Here is a 12,686-nt window from a genome sequence, read left to right as displayed (position 1 = left end):
CCATGGTTGATTACTGCCAGCAATTAGACCCGGAGACACATTGCAGCAGGCAGCCAGCGAGAGCTGGGCTGGGCATTGCCTCACCTGGGCGAGGCCACAGCCCCTGAATTCCTGCCCATCTCTTGGAACAGCTTGGATTTCTTTCCCAGGACACCGTTTGCATTTTCTTACGGGATCCCTGGGGCTGGAAAAGCCCCCCAGGATCACCAAGTCCCAGCTGTGCCCCATCCCCACCCTGTCCCCAGCCCTGAGTGCCACCTCCAGGGGACACCTGCAGGGATGGGCACTGCCACCCTCCCTGGGCAGTGCCAATCCCTGACCCCCTTTCCATGGGGAAATTCCTGCTGATCCCACCCTGAGCCTGCCCTGGCCCGGCCTGAGGCCGTTCCCTCTCCTCCTGTCAATGGAATCCCAGGATCACTGAGGCTGGAAAACTGCACCAAAGCCCAGCCCTGACCCAGCCCCAGCCTGTCAGCACTGAACCCTGGCCCCAGGACCCCCATCCCCAGGGTTTGAGCCCCTCCAGGGATGGAGACTCCACCACTTCCCTGGGATCCTGCTGCAGCAGAAACCTCAGCCTGCAGAGAAATCTGTGCACAGATGGTGCCAAGGCAGCTCCTGGGCTGGGAGCTGAAATCCATTCATCACACACTCTGAAATATTTCACATTACAGCTTTTGATACAGGAGGAAACAAGAAATGTGTTCTCTCCCTCAGGAGAGGGGAAACAAAAGAAGTGTAATATTAATTTTAATATTATTTGTTGCCCACAACAGCTTGCAGAACACAAAGAGACCTCAGCGGGGTTTGAACACGCTGCTTTAGGAAGCTGCACCCAGAGTAGAGTTTATGAAAAATTAAAATTACACCACCAGGATTTTCTGATAAAAAATCCCTTAAAGTTTCATCATCATCAACGGGAACATTTGTCATCTTTATAATGTTTCAGGTTGCATTTTCCCAAGTTTTATCATCCTTAGGATTCCCTTGGGAAGGGTAGAGCAGTGACAGCGTGTTCAGGAGAGCTCCAGCTTGCAGCCAAATATTCCCATTAAATACAATCAAACGTCTTCTAATATTATACATGATCATAAAATATATTCCATACAACAGATAAGTAAAATTAAACATAACCCATCAGCAGCAGATTTCCTTGCAAGCACCAGAGTAAGGCAGAGCAGGGAGGGACAGATCCATCCCCCGGAGCTCTCCAGGACCCCTGCCCTGCCCTGTCCTTCCCAGCACTCCGTGGCCCCTGTGGGAACCCAGCACACCCCTCTGGCTGCCCTGGCTGGCTCCAGACCCTGGCAGGGGGCTCAGAGACCCTGGCACAAAGTCAAAAACACCTGTGGCTTCCATTTCAGCCCGTGGGAAAAGCTGCCAACTCTGTGTGAGGAATTACAAGCCACAAGGGTTTGAGCAGTGTGGTAGCTGAATTAACACAGGGTGAAAAAGTAGAAATTTGGGGTTTTTAGAATGGGGTTCAAGGGGAGAAGATGGAGGGATTTGGGCGTGTCCTGACCTTCTTCTCCTTCTCCTTGCCCTCCATGTCTTGCTGTGCTGGTGACACTTTTCTGTTGGTTCAAGGCAGAGATTCACAGTCTAACATAGATGACAGATATTCGCACATTGTTATAAACAGTCTGGATGTAACTGTTGATATAAAATGTGAACACCACCTGACAGGGCAGAGCACGTGGCCATGGCTTCCTTTCTGGACAGACCTCAGCAGGTCAGAGAGAGAATGTTTAGATAAGGAAAAATAAACAACCTTGAAAGCACAACTGGAGCATTCCAGGCTCCTTCTTTGGCTGCTCGGGCTGGGGGAAGGGCTGTCACACTGTTGGGGTCCCCACAAGCTGACCCTGACCCCGAGAATTCGACAGCCCCCAGCACCTTCAAGCCCACGCAGGGATCCCAGTCTGGAATTCCATCACGTCTATGTCCAGGTTTCTCTGCTCCCTTCCTGCCCTGCAGAAGCCAGAGGAAGCTGGGACACCAAAGCCACTCGGAGTTAATGAGGGGAGGAGGTGATCAATGAACACAATTGGGTGTCAGCCTTTGCAGTGCCCCAGTTAAGCCCCAGCTGGTTTTTAAAATGAGACAGAGGAGCGGCTCACAGCCCCATTAATGCCTGTCAGCAGCACTCGGGGAAGGAAGAAAAACGACCCTGTTCCATAGCCAGCATCCTTAAAGCACTCCTTGGTCTGGAGAAAAGTGAAATACGAGCCCTGGAGGGGCTGGATGGAACCAGGAGGAGCAGCAGGAGCAGCAGTGGCACCTCCCCAGCCCGGGGACACCCGTGCTGCTCCTGCCCCAGCCAGGAGGGAAGGGCCAGGCTGGACACTGGGACAGGGAAGGTGTCCCTGCCATGCAGGGTGGCACTGGATGGGATTTAGGGTCCTTTCCCTGATCCTGGGGATCATTCCATGATCCCGGGGGTGATCCCTGCCAGGTCCTGGAGCCCCAGCCTTGGCAGCCGCTGGGCACGAGCTCAGGGCTGGGTCTCCAGACACTTTTCACAGAGGGAGGAGGTAAAAATCCCCAATTATTCCCTGCCTGGGTTGCTTTCCCTGCCGGTGTCACCCGGAGGCTGCAGGGGTGGGAAGCTTTGGAGGAGCAGCTCCGGGCACGCAGGGACTGCAGGTCTGTCTGCCTGCAAACTGACAGCTTGCTCTAGGAATAAACAGAGGTTGTAGAAGCTCTGATTTGTCTTTTCAACGCGCATTTCCAGCAGGATACTCGCTGGAAATACAAATCTTGAAGTGTGCACACTGTCCTGAACGTATGGGTGCATATACTACAGAGAAGTCTTGCCCCACCTCACGTCCCCTCTGATGACTGATGCCAGCTTTTATTCCCTTTAACGCTCCAGGAAATCACCCAAGGAGTCACAAATAATAGAAGAACATCAGGCCCAGGAAGTTATCTCACTTATCCCATCTGAGAAATCCCTTCCCTTTGTGCACTGCTTTATCTGCTCCCCCCAAAAATTGCCTTACAATGAGACAGAAAAACCAAGTGGCTTTGGGCTTATCTGAAAGTGCATTATTGATAATTACAGGGTTTCCATTCCAGCCCGAGCCGTCCTGGCTGAGGATGAATTTGTTGTGAGGTGAAGCAGGAGCTGGAACTCCCCCCTGCTCTGTGCTGGCAGAGCAGCGCAAAATTTCGTGGAATGTGTTTGGAATTCCAACAGCAGCATGAGTGCCAGCAGCAGGGAAGGGGCAGTAAAAGTGATTTATCTGTGCCCATCGAGGATGCAGCTTGACATCTACACCCATGAGCTGGGGAAGCTGCAGTTGGAATAAATGGAAATGAGAATAAATAAATAGTGTTTTACAGGGGAAGCAAGTGGACAATGGGGAAGTACCTCGGGCTTTTAGAGCCTGCCTGCAGGAATATCACTTCATCTCCCACGCCTCTGATGGGCTTTTCATGCCAAATCAAGCAATGTTTTTGTCACCTTAGGAGAGTGATGTTGAGAATGCCCAAGGGCTCTGTGCCTGCCAGCACCGTGTGTCACCCTGACACAGACCTCAGCCCACTGCAGCCCTGCTGAAAATGGTAACTGGCACAGCTCCTGAAAAACAAAAAAAGCACCTGCTTTACCCAAATCGTTCAAAATCCAGGCATTCCTGGATCCCCAGCAATTCCCAAATTGTCACTGCCACTCCCCGTGCTGTCAGCTCGCTTAAAAAACCAAAGTCAACAAAGATGAAACTGCTTAAGGAGCAGGAGTTTTTTTCCTTTGCTAATATGCTCTGCCTTATAAGCAAACATAATTTCACAGCACCTTTAAATATTAACACATTTGGAGTCTTTGTTCCATGCTGAGCACAGGAAAGGATTGACTGGGGGCTTTTTCTCCAGCAGAGGTTCCTTCCCTCTGCCCCACCAGACACTGGCAGCAGCTTCCACGGGAAACATGGACACTGAGCATTTCTTGTGTCTGGGGAAAGCTGGACATGGCACTCCGGGCTGGTGACAAGGTGGGGATCAGCACAGCTTGGACTTGGAGGGTTTCTCCAAGCCCAGAGCTGCTGGGATCCCATGAACTGACCTGCAGCACCCCCTGGACCCAAACCCCCTCCAAACCCCAGTGAAATGACGGCAGGAGCAGGGAACCCCACTCACCTTCCCACCTGTGCTCCCTCCCGGCTCCCTTTGCCTCTTCCTGGCCTTTTTATAGAAATGAGGTTAATGAAGGCACCACCTGCAGCTCGACCCAGCTCCCTGGCAGAGGGGACCCTGCTGATGCCAACTATTTAAAATGTGGCTTAGAAAAAAGAATTCAGTGACATCCAATAAGCTCCACAGCAAACTGGGGTGTTTAGACCTGTTATTTTATGTGAAATATATAAAAAGTAGATACAGGGAACGTGAGGTGTTCTTTTGCAAAATGATTTACCTGTTTTCTTCTGGTCTCCCGTGTGTCAGATGAATAATTTTCTTACTGTAAGGATGTGCCCAGAGACAAAGGTGGGATGAGCTCTTGGAGTAGAATAAAATGTATTATATCAATTTCAATATAAAGAAATACAATTCTATATGCGAAAATCTATAGAAATGCAGATATGTATTGCCTTATCCCTACATTTATTTAATTAACGGGTTAATTGGTGGTGGAAGGGTGGGGTGTAAACACCCGTTTGATTCCCTCATCCAGCCCACACAAACCAACAAAAATAGGGGAACGTGCCCGGAGTGACAGAGAGCAGACCCAAAGTGGGACAGGAGAGTTTCCTGCACAGGGAGCAGCTCCCAGTTCCGCCCCAGCACAGCCCAGGCTGGCAGAGACCGATGGGACACAGCTCAATAAAGATCCCACATCTTCTGTAAACCGAGGCACTCATTAGGCTAAAAGGCATCGTTCACGCCGGGTGATTTGTACTGCACGGGTCCTTTAGGTAATTACCTCGCAAGGAGGTAATTTATGTTACACGGCAAACTCGCCTGGCTCCCCCCCCATGGGTTTGCCGTTGTTATCCTTTGTTAAACGACACTGAACCTTCCCATAAAGGCTGGAACGGAGGCTTTGATGGGCTTTGTGTATCTTCACATGGAAAACAGCTCCTGGGCAGGAGCTGTAAGCCTTGCACTGCTATTCTACTGGGTCTTGTTATTTCCAGGAGAGGATTTATGGGATCGCTTGTAGCAGGTAAAAGCTGCTCTGTGCAAACTGTCCCTGCAGCTTTCTGAGGAGGAATCTCCTCCTTTTCCTAAGGTCAGCTGCTCCAGAGCTTGAGCAAGGGCAGCCAGGCAGGGCCAGAGCTTGGACAGGCACCTCCTGCCATGCCCAAAATCCCAGAGCTGGCTTGGGCTCCACGATCTTGGAGGTCTTTGCTCATTAACGCTCCTGATTTTTGCTGCAGCTGGAGCGTTTCGGTATCTATCAAAATGTCCTTGCCTGACAAAAGAAATCCAAAAAAATCCTCCCAGGCCTCCTTAACAAGCCCAAAAGATTTGGGAAAAGGGATGGGAAAGAGCCAAAGCCGAAATATAAATAGGATTGCTTGTTTGGAAGGAAGTCTGTGCTGGCTTTGAGGCACGAGGTGCCTCCCCTTGTCACAGCACCAGGGGCTCAGAGCTGGGCTGGGCTTGGGTTCCCCTTTCCCTCCAACCCTTCCCAGGATCCCAGCCCACACGGAGCTGGCTGTGAGCACAGGTCAGGGGAAGGGGTCTGCCCACACCCACGGGGCATTTGGGACACAGAGTTTGTGACCCTGCAGCCAAAAAGGAAAGTTCCAAAGAAACCTGTCCCTCACGCCAAGCTGCCAGTTTGTGTCTGATGGATGCTGAGGGACTCAGCCCTGCTCCCTGACAGCTTCCAAATTAAACTTTGGGCTGCTTAGGAGGTTGTCAGTCAATAAATCCAAGTGTTTTAGAGGTCCAAGGCTGTTTCTCCTGCCTGTTAGACAGGATGGATGGTTTGGTCTGTGGGAATCTGGAAGCAACATCCACCTTGGCTTTCCCTGTTTCTGGCTCATGTTTATGTGGCTACTGAGGGAGATTTTGTGCTTTAAAAAGAACTCAGGAGCTGTTATTTGCTTGGGCTGGAATAACTCTGATTCTCACCCACACCCACTGATGAGAGCAGGGCAGGAATTCCCAGGAGAGTCCCCCCACCCCTTACCTGTGGTGCCTAAAGCCCGTTAGGAAAACCCAGCCCCATTTTGAAGCCAGACAGTTCAGTTTCCCCTCCCAGGCTGCTGACACATCTCTCCCTGCCCCAGATTCTACCCAGCAGCTCATGCCAAGCCACCTTTGAATCCCAGTGGGTTCCAACAGCCCACCTGAGTTTTGCTCCTGGGAATCCCTGGAGCTTTGAGCTCCTACAGAGCACAGCCCCATTCCCTGTGCCTCGCAGGAGCCGTTCCCCCCGTGGCACCGAGCCCATCCCACCCCTCTGCATGCCAACCCCACGGCTCCCTCTTCCTTCCAAGCCACCCCCTTCTTGGGAATTCCTGTTAAATCCAGCAGATTCCCGGGGCAGAGCTTCAGTCTCAACAACAACAAAAAAAAAGCTCTGGACCCAAAAATGCGCCCCACACCAGCAGGTTTGGCAGGGCAGGAGCTCGGGCCAGCTCCATGGGATGTCCCAGGGGGATGCTGGGCAAGGCTGGCACAGCTGGCACAGCACAGCTGGCACAGCTCGGCTGCCTCACGTGTATTTGTTGCAGTAATGAGCAGGCAGGACTCAGTTTCTTCATGCAGAAAAGCCAATTTTCAGTGCTACAGCCCATTTTTGCCTTATCCCTACATTCATGAGATGAAATTCTCCTTTTCTAATCTCTCAGCTCTTACAGGCAAAGTGCCTTTGAATTTGGGACACCTTCCACTGCCCCAGGCTGCTCCAAGCCTCATCCAACCCGGCCTTGGACACTTCCAGGGATCCAGGGCCTGCCCACCCTCCCAGGGAACAATTCCTTCCCAAAATCCCACCCATCCCTACCCTCTGGATGCCTCAGGAAGAGCAGTTGCAGCAAAGACTGCCCATGTGTTACTGACATTGACCATAAATGGCATGTTAATCCAATAAAAGCTAGTTATTGTAATGCAATAACACTGGATGTAATTTTCCTTTCTAAAATCCTATTTAAATCCTGTTTAAATCTGAACTTTTTGTAGGAAGCAGGCAGCCAGGGGAGGGCTCCTGGCCGTGCACGTTGATATTTCCCCACAAGCACCTCACAGCTGTGCTGCCTCACCCAGCAGTTCCAGAATAACCTCTGGATTCCTTGGAGGTTCCACAGATCCCAGATTTTCACCAGGCCTGGAAATCCAGAGGGGGGAGCCTTCTGCTTTTAATCTTCAGAAAGAAAAAACCCCACGTGCAACCCTCCCGTCTCAGGGTTGGAAACAAACCCAAGAGGTTTTCTTCACTCAGCTGGGGAAATAAGGCAGGGATGAGGAGAGGAATCCCTCCCTTTGCTTGGAACAGATTTTATCACCCTGCAAGAAGTGAAGGCACCTCAGACAGCATTGGGATAGATGAAGAACTGGTGTGTGTCAATATTCCTTTAAAATCCTGCACTCAAAAATGGTGAAAATCCGAAGTTCTGAGGAGCCCTGAGTACAGCAACAGCTGAGGAAAAAAGAGATCTGGATTTATCTGATGTGAATTTTGGGAGCTGCAGGAGTCAGTCAGCATCACAAAAAATGGATGAGGCATTGCACCCCGGCCCTGGAATGAAATATTAATGAAGGGATTTCTATTTCCACACCTCCCCTCCATTCTCCTGTTACCTGGTGGCTTTGTTCCTGCTCCGCTGGGCCTTTCCCAGCCCATCCCCAGCTCCCACGCTGGCTTTTGATGTGGGGCTCCAGCAGCCTCCTGGAGCTGTCAGCATCTTGAAAGAGAAATAAACTCTGCTGTGTGAAAGGCACTGGGAACTCCAGTGACTCTGGGATCTCCTGAACACTCAAAAGAGTGATTTATCTACAGATGAAAACCACCTTCCAGGGCTCTCCACTGGCTTTGTGCTCCCTCTGTTCCCTGCTCCCCCAGCTGGGATGGCTCCTCCTGACACATCTCTGACACCCACGCAGATTCCATACAATGCATCCAAATGGGAATTCACACCCTACATTCACCCCCTGGGGCCTCAGGGATTCTCCAGGGGTTCCAACCAGCTTCCAGTCTGAGCTGGGAGCAGAACCAGGAGCAGAAGCAGGAGATGGGAATAGAACCAGGAGCAGAAGCAAGAGCTGGGAATAGAAGCAGGAGCAGAAGCAGCAGAACCAGGAGCAGAAGCAGCAGAAGCAGGAGCTGGGAATAGAACCAGGAGTAGAAGCAGGAGCTGGGAGCAGAAGCAGGAGCAGAAACAGCAGAACCAGGAGCAGAAGCAGGAGGAGAAGCAGGAGCTGGGAATAGAACCAAGAGCAGGGAACAGAAGCAGGAGCAGAAGCAGGAGCTGGGAGCAGAAGCAGGAGCAGTAGCTGGGAGCAGAACCAGGAGCAGGAGCAGAAGCAGAAGCAGGAACTGGGAGCAGAAGCAGGAGCTGGGAGCAGAAGCAGGAGCAGGAGCAAGAGCAGAACCAGGAGCAGGAGCAGGAGCAGAACCAGGAGCAGAACCAGGACCAGGAGCAGAACCAGGAGCACGAGCTGGGAGCAGAACCAGGAGCTGGGAGCAGGAGCAGAAGCAGGAGCAGAACCAGGAGCAGGAGCAGGAGCAGAACCAGGAACTGGGAGCAGGAGCAGAACCAGGAGCAGGAGCAGAACCAGGAGCAGGAGCAGAAGCAGAACCAGGAGCAGGAGCAGAAGCAGAACTAGGAGCAGGAGCTGGGAGCAGAACGAGGAGCAGAAGCAGGAGCAGAACCAGGAGCAGGAGCAGAACCAGGAGCATGAGCTGGGAGCAGAACCAGGAGCTGGGAGCAGGAGCAGAAGCAGGAATAGAAGCAGCCCCCAGCAGAGAGGTGCTGCAGGAATGGAGGGGGAAGGAAGCCCTGCAATAACACAATGCTGTGTGTAAGAAATCCCCCGTTACTGCCGAGTGTCACCCCTGGGCTGGCACCCTGGGGCTGCAGCCACCAAGGGAGGTCCCCACGAGCCTCCTTCGGTCCAGCTGAGCCCCCCCAGCTCTCCCAGCTGCTCCGGGGGCTCAGCATGGGGAGGGACGAGGTGGCACTGCGGTGGCACTGTGGTGGCACTGTGGCATCATTGCAGCGTCACTGTGTTGTCATTGTGGTGCCATTGTGGTGCCATTGCAGTGTCACTGCGTTGTCACTGTGGTGTCACTGTGGTGTCACTGCATTGTCATTGTGTGTATCTACAGTGTCACCGTGGTGTCACCATGGTGTATCTGCAGTGTCACTGCGTTGTCATTGTGGTGTCACTGCATTGTCATTGTGGTGCCATTGTGGTGTCATTGCAGTGTCACTGTGGTGTCACTGTGGTGTCATTGCGGTGTCACCATGATGTCACTGCGTTGTCACTGTGGTGTCATTGCAGTGTCACTGTGATGTCACTGCGTTGTCACTCTGGTGTCACTGTGGTGTCACTGTGGTATCATTGCAGTGTCACTGTGATGTGACTGTACTGTCACTGTGGTGTCACTGTGGTGTCATTGCGGTGTCACTGTGATGTCACTGCGTTGTCACTGTGGTGTAACTGTGCTGTCACCGTGGTGTCACTATGGTGTCACTGTGGTGTCACTATGGTGTCACTGTGGTGTATCTGTGTGTCACTGTGGTATCATTGCAATGTCACTGTGATGTCACTGCATTGTCACTGTGATGTAACTGTGCTGTCATCGTGGTGTCACTGTGGTGTCACTGTGGTGTATCTGTGTGTCACTGTGATGTCACTGTGATGTCCCTGCGTTGTCACTGTGATGTGACTGTGCTGTCACCGTGGTGTCACTGTGGTGTCACTGTGGTGTATCTGTGTGTCACTGTGGTGTCATTGCAATGTCACTGCGTTGTCACTGTGGTGTCACTGTGACTGTGCTGTCACCATGGTGTCACTCCCCGCAGGTGCCATCCAGCTGCACCCGTGGTGCCAGGAGCTGCAGGCACAGCTGGAGATGCTGAGCCCAGGGAAGGTCCCTGCAGAGGAGAGGAGAGGTCACACAAGGACGGGGTCCCTGCGCGAGGCAGGGGAGCCGTGGGATGGGCGTTAGGGCCCGTTCCAGCCCAGCCCAGTCTGGGATTCTGGGATTCTGCCGTCCCAAAGGGCCCCTCCTGCTCCATCCACCCCTGAGCTCGGAGGGCTGAGCAGAGCCGGGCCCGCTCCCAGCCTGTGTGCAGCAGAGCCCTGGGATCACTCAGCTGGGACTGAGGGACGAGCAGCAGACCCAGATCCCTGCCCAGCCTCCCCTGCCCCTCCAATACTCTCAGTTGTCAAGGCCCGGTTTAGCAGGGGGGCTGTGCTTTGTCAGCCTGACAGAACAGCAGCACAGGGCTCGTTTATGAGGAGAATAAACAGGGATTGAGAGTGCTCTTGTAACGTTTGGATCGAGCTCTCCTGAATAAAAGAGGAAAAGCAAATTATTGTTGTTTGCTCTGTAAGCAGCCTGAGCTCTTTTCCAGGGAAACCAATTAGGGATTTTCATCTACTTAAAGAGGGGAGTGGAGGAGTTGTATGATGCACAAAAATGCAGCTTCCTGGCTGTCCTTCTGCTCCTGCACGTCCCCTTTTCCAGGGGAACCCACACTGGGAATTTCATGAGCTTGTTCTAAAGAAAATATTCCCCGATTGCTCTCAAGTTGCCTTCTCCAAGCTCCATCCTCCCCCTTCAGGACATGAGGCCACCCTGGTGAGGTTCTGTTCCATGAGATGGTCAGGGTGTGCCGAGTGGTGGGCAGGAGCAGGTTAATACTCACCGTTAATGCGAGGGCTGTAATTAGTGGCATCAGGAGCAGGTTAATGCTCACAGTTAATGGGTAATTAGTGTGTGATTAGTGGCATCAGGAGCAGGTTAATCCACAGCACCCTCCTGGTGACAGAGAAAGATGATTGGTGGCTCCTGTCATCCATGCCATTGTCCCTCTCCAGCTGCTGTTCCAAACCAGTCCCACTCCTCTCAATTTCAGCCTCTGCATCCTCTGGCATTTCTCTTTCAGCTCCTGCTCTGGACTGATGCTCTTGTTATTTATTCTATCTGATATTCTCAAATCAAGCAGTGGATCTTCAAAAGAAATCCTCGATCAAAGGGCAGCTCCACCTGGGCCTGGTTCTGGCCAGGTTAAACCTGTGGCTTCCCTCTCTGATGGGAACGTGATCATGGAATATTTCACTCTCAGGCTCTGAAGGAAATTCTGATGATTGATAATTTTCCATTTCATTCCCATTCCCTCTCATCTCCTTGGACTAAAGGGAAACAATCTTCTTTTTTAAGAGAGCCTGCTTTGATGTTGCTGGGAACGTTGGATTCAGCTAATTCAGAAAGATTTAATATTTATTTTTGCTGTTATCAGCCCTGGCTGGGAGATACCTGCACTGGCAGCTCTGGAATAATGGGGTGGTGATTCTGTGCCAGCAAGGGAACAAGTCTGGGACATTTTGGGAGGATGGGAGGAAGTGGGGAAAAGCCTTTGTAGCTTCAAAAGGTGCTGAGATGGGGCAGCAGCACCACGTCCAGCATGGTGTGCTCATAACCAGAAATCTGGGGGAATTTTGGGAAGATCGGTAGCCACAGCCAGTAGCAAGGAAAAACTCCAGGAAGGCTTTGACTCAGCGGGAATTTCCCCATGGAAAGGGGGTCAGGGATTGGAACTGCACAGGGAAGGTTGGAGTGCCCATCCCTGGAGTGTCCCAGGAACCCCTGGAGGTGGCACTCAGAGCTCTGGGCTGGGGGCAGGGTGGGGATGGGGCACAGCTGGGACTCGGTGATCCTGGAGGGCTTTTCCCACCTCAGGGATTCCAGGATTCTGTGATTGTGGCTCCTGGGACCAGGCTCAGTGTTTGCAGTGCCTTGAAGCAGAACTGGGTCTATCCTGCTCAGGTTGAACCTCTCCAGAAGCAAAGCACCACCTCTGGAGCAGTTTGGCTGTAAATGTTTCAGGCTGGAAACGCATGAAATTAAGTGCAGGTTTGGAGCCTGGAGGGATCAGCAGATAAAACAACCACGTGAGGAAAAAGCAGGTACCAAATGTTCTCCATGAGGGGATTTACACTCCACATGCTCCCTGATTACAGCACAACTCCTGCAGTTCCTGGAGGATAAACCCTCCCATGGCAGCACTACAGGGAAGGCACCGAGTCCCTGTGGGAGCCCAGAGCCCTGCCCTAACCTTTCCCTGCTGCCACAGCCCAAACCCCAAACCATTCCCTGTGCTCGGAGACAGCAGCAGTGGGAGAGGGGGAGCCTCACCTGGCACTGCTGGGCCAGGTTTCACCTGCTGTCCTTCACCATGGAGAAGAAATGGGATCTGTCAGCTGTCTCCATCCTGGATGCTGAGTGGGCAAGCGCTCAGAGACAAATCCCAGCTGGAGTTTTCCTGTAGGGTGTACCAAAAAATGGATGCAGCAGCCAGGCAGGACACGGTGCTAAAGATTCTCCGTGTGGGAGGCACTGCTTGAGAGCAGAGAGCCCAGGAGAGGAGGGCTCTGGAGAGGAACTCTCCACAGGCTGCTCCTTCCTGCATCTCTCTTCTGGCTCCAGCATGGATAAGAGCCAACCTGCCAGTGCCACCTGGGAGAGGGGCACTGCCCTCACCCCTCCATCCCAGGAGGTGCTGATA

The sequence above is a fragment of the Vidua macroura genome, chromosome 8 (genome assembly GCF_024509145.1).
Source record: "Vidua macroura isolate BioBank_ID:100142 chromosome 8, ASM2450914v1, whole genome shotgun sequence".
Lineage (NCBI taxonomy): Eukaryota > Metazoa > Chordata > Aves > Passeriformes > Viduidae > Vidua > Vidua macroura.
This window is presented reverse-complemented; position numbering follows the sequence as displayed.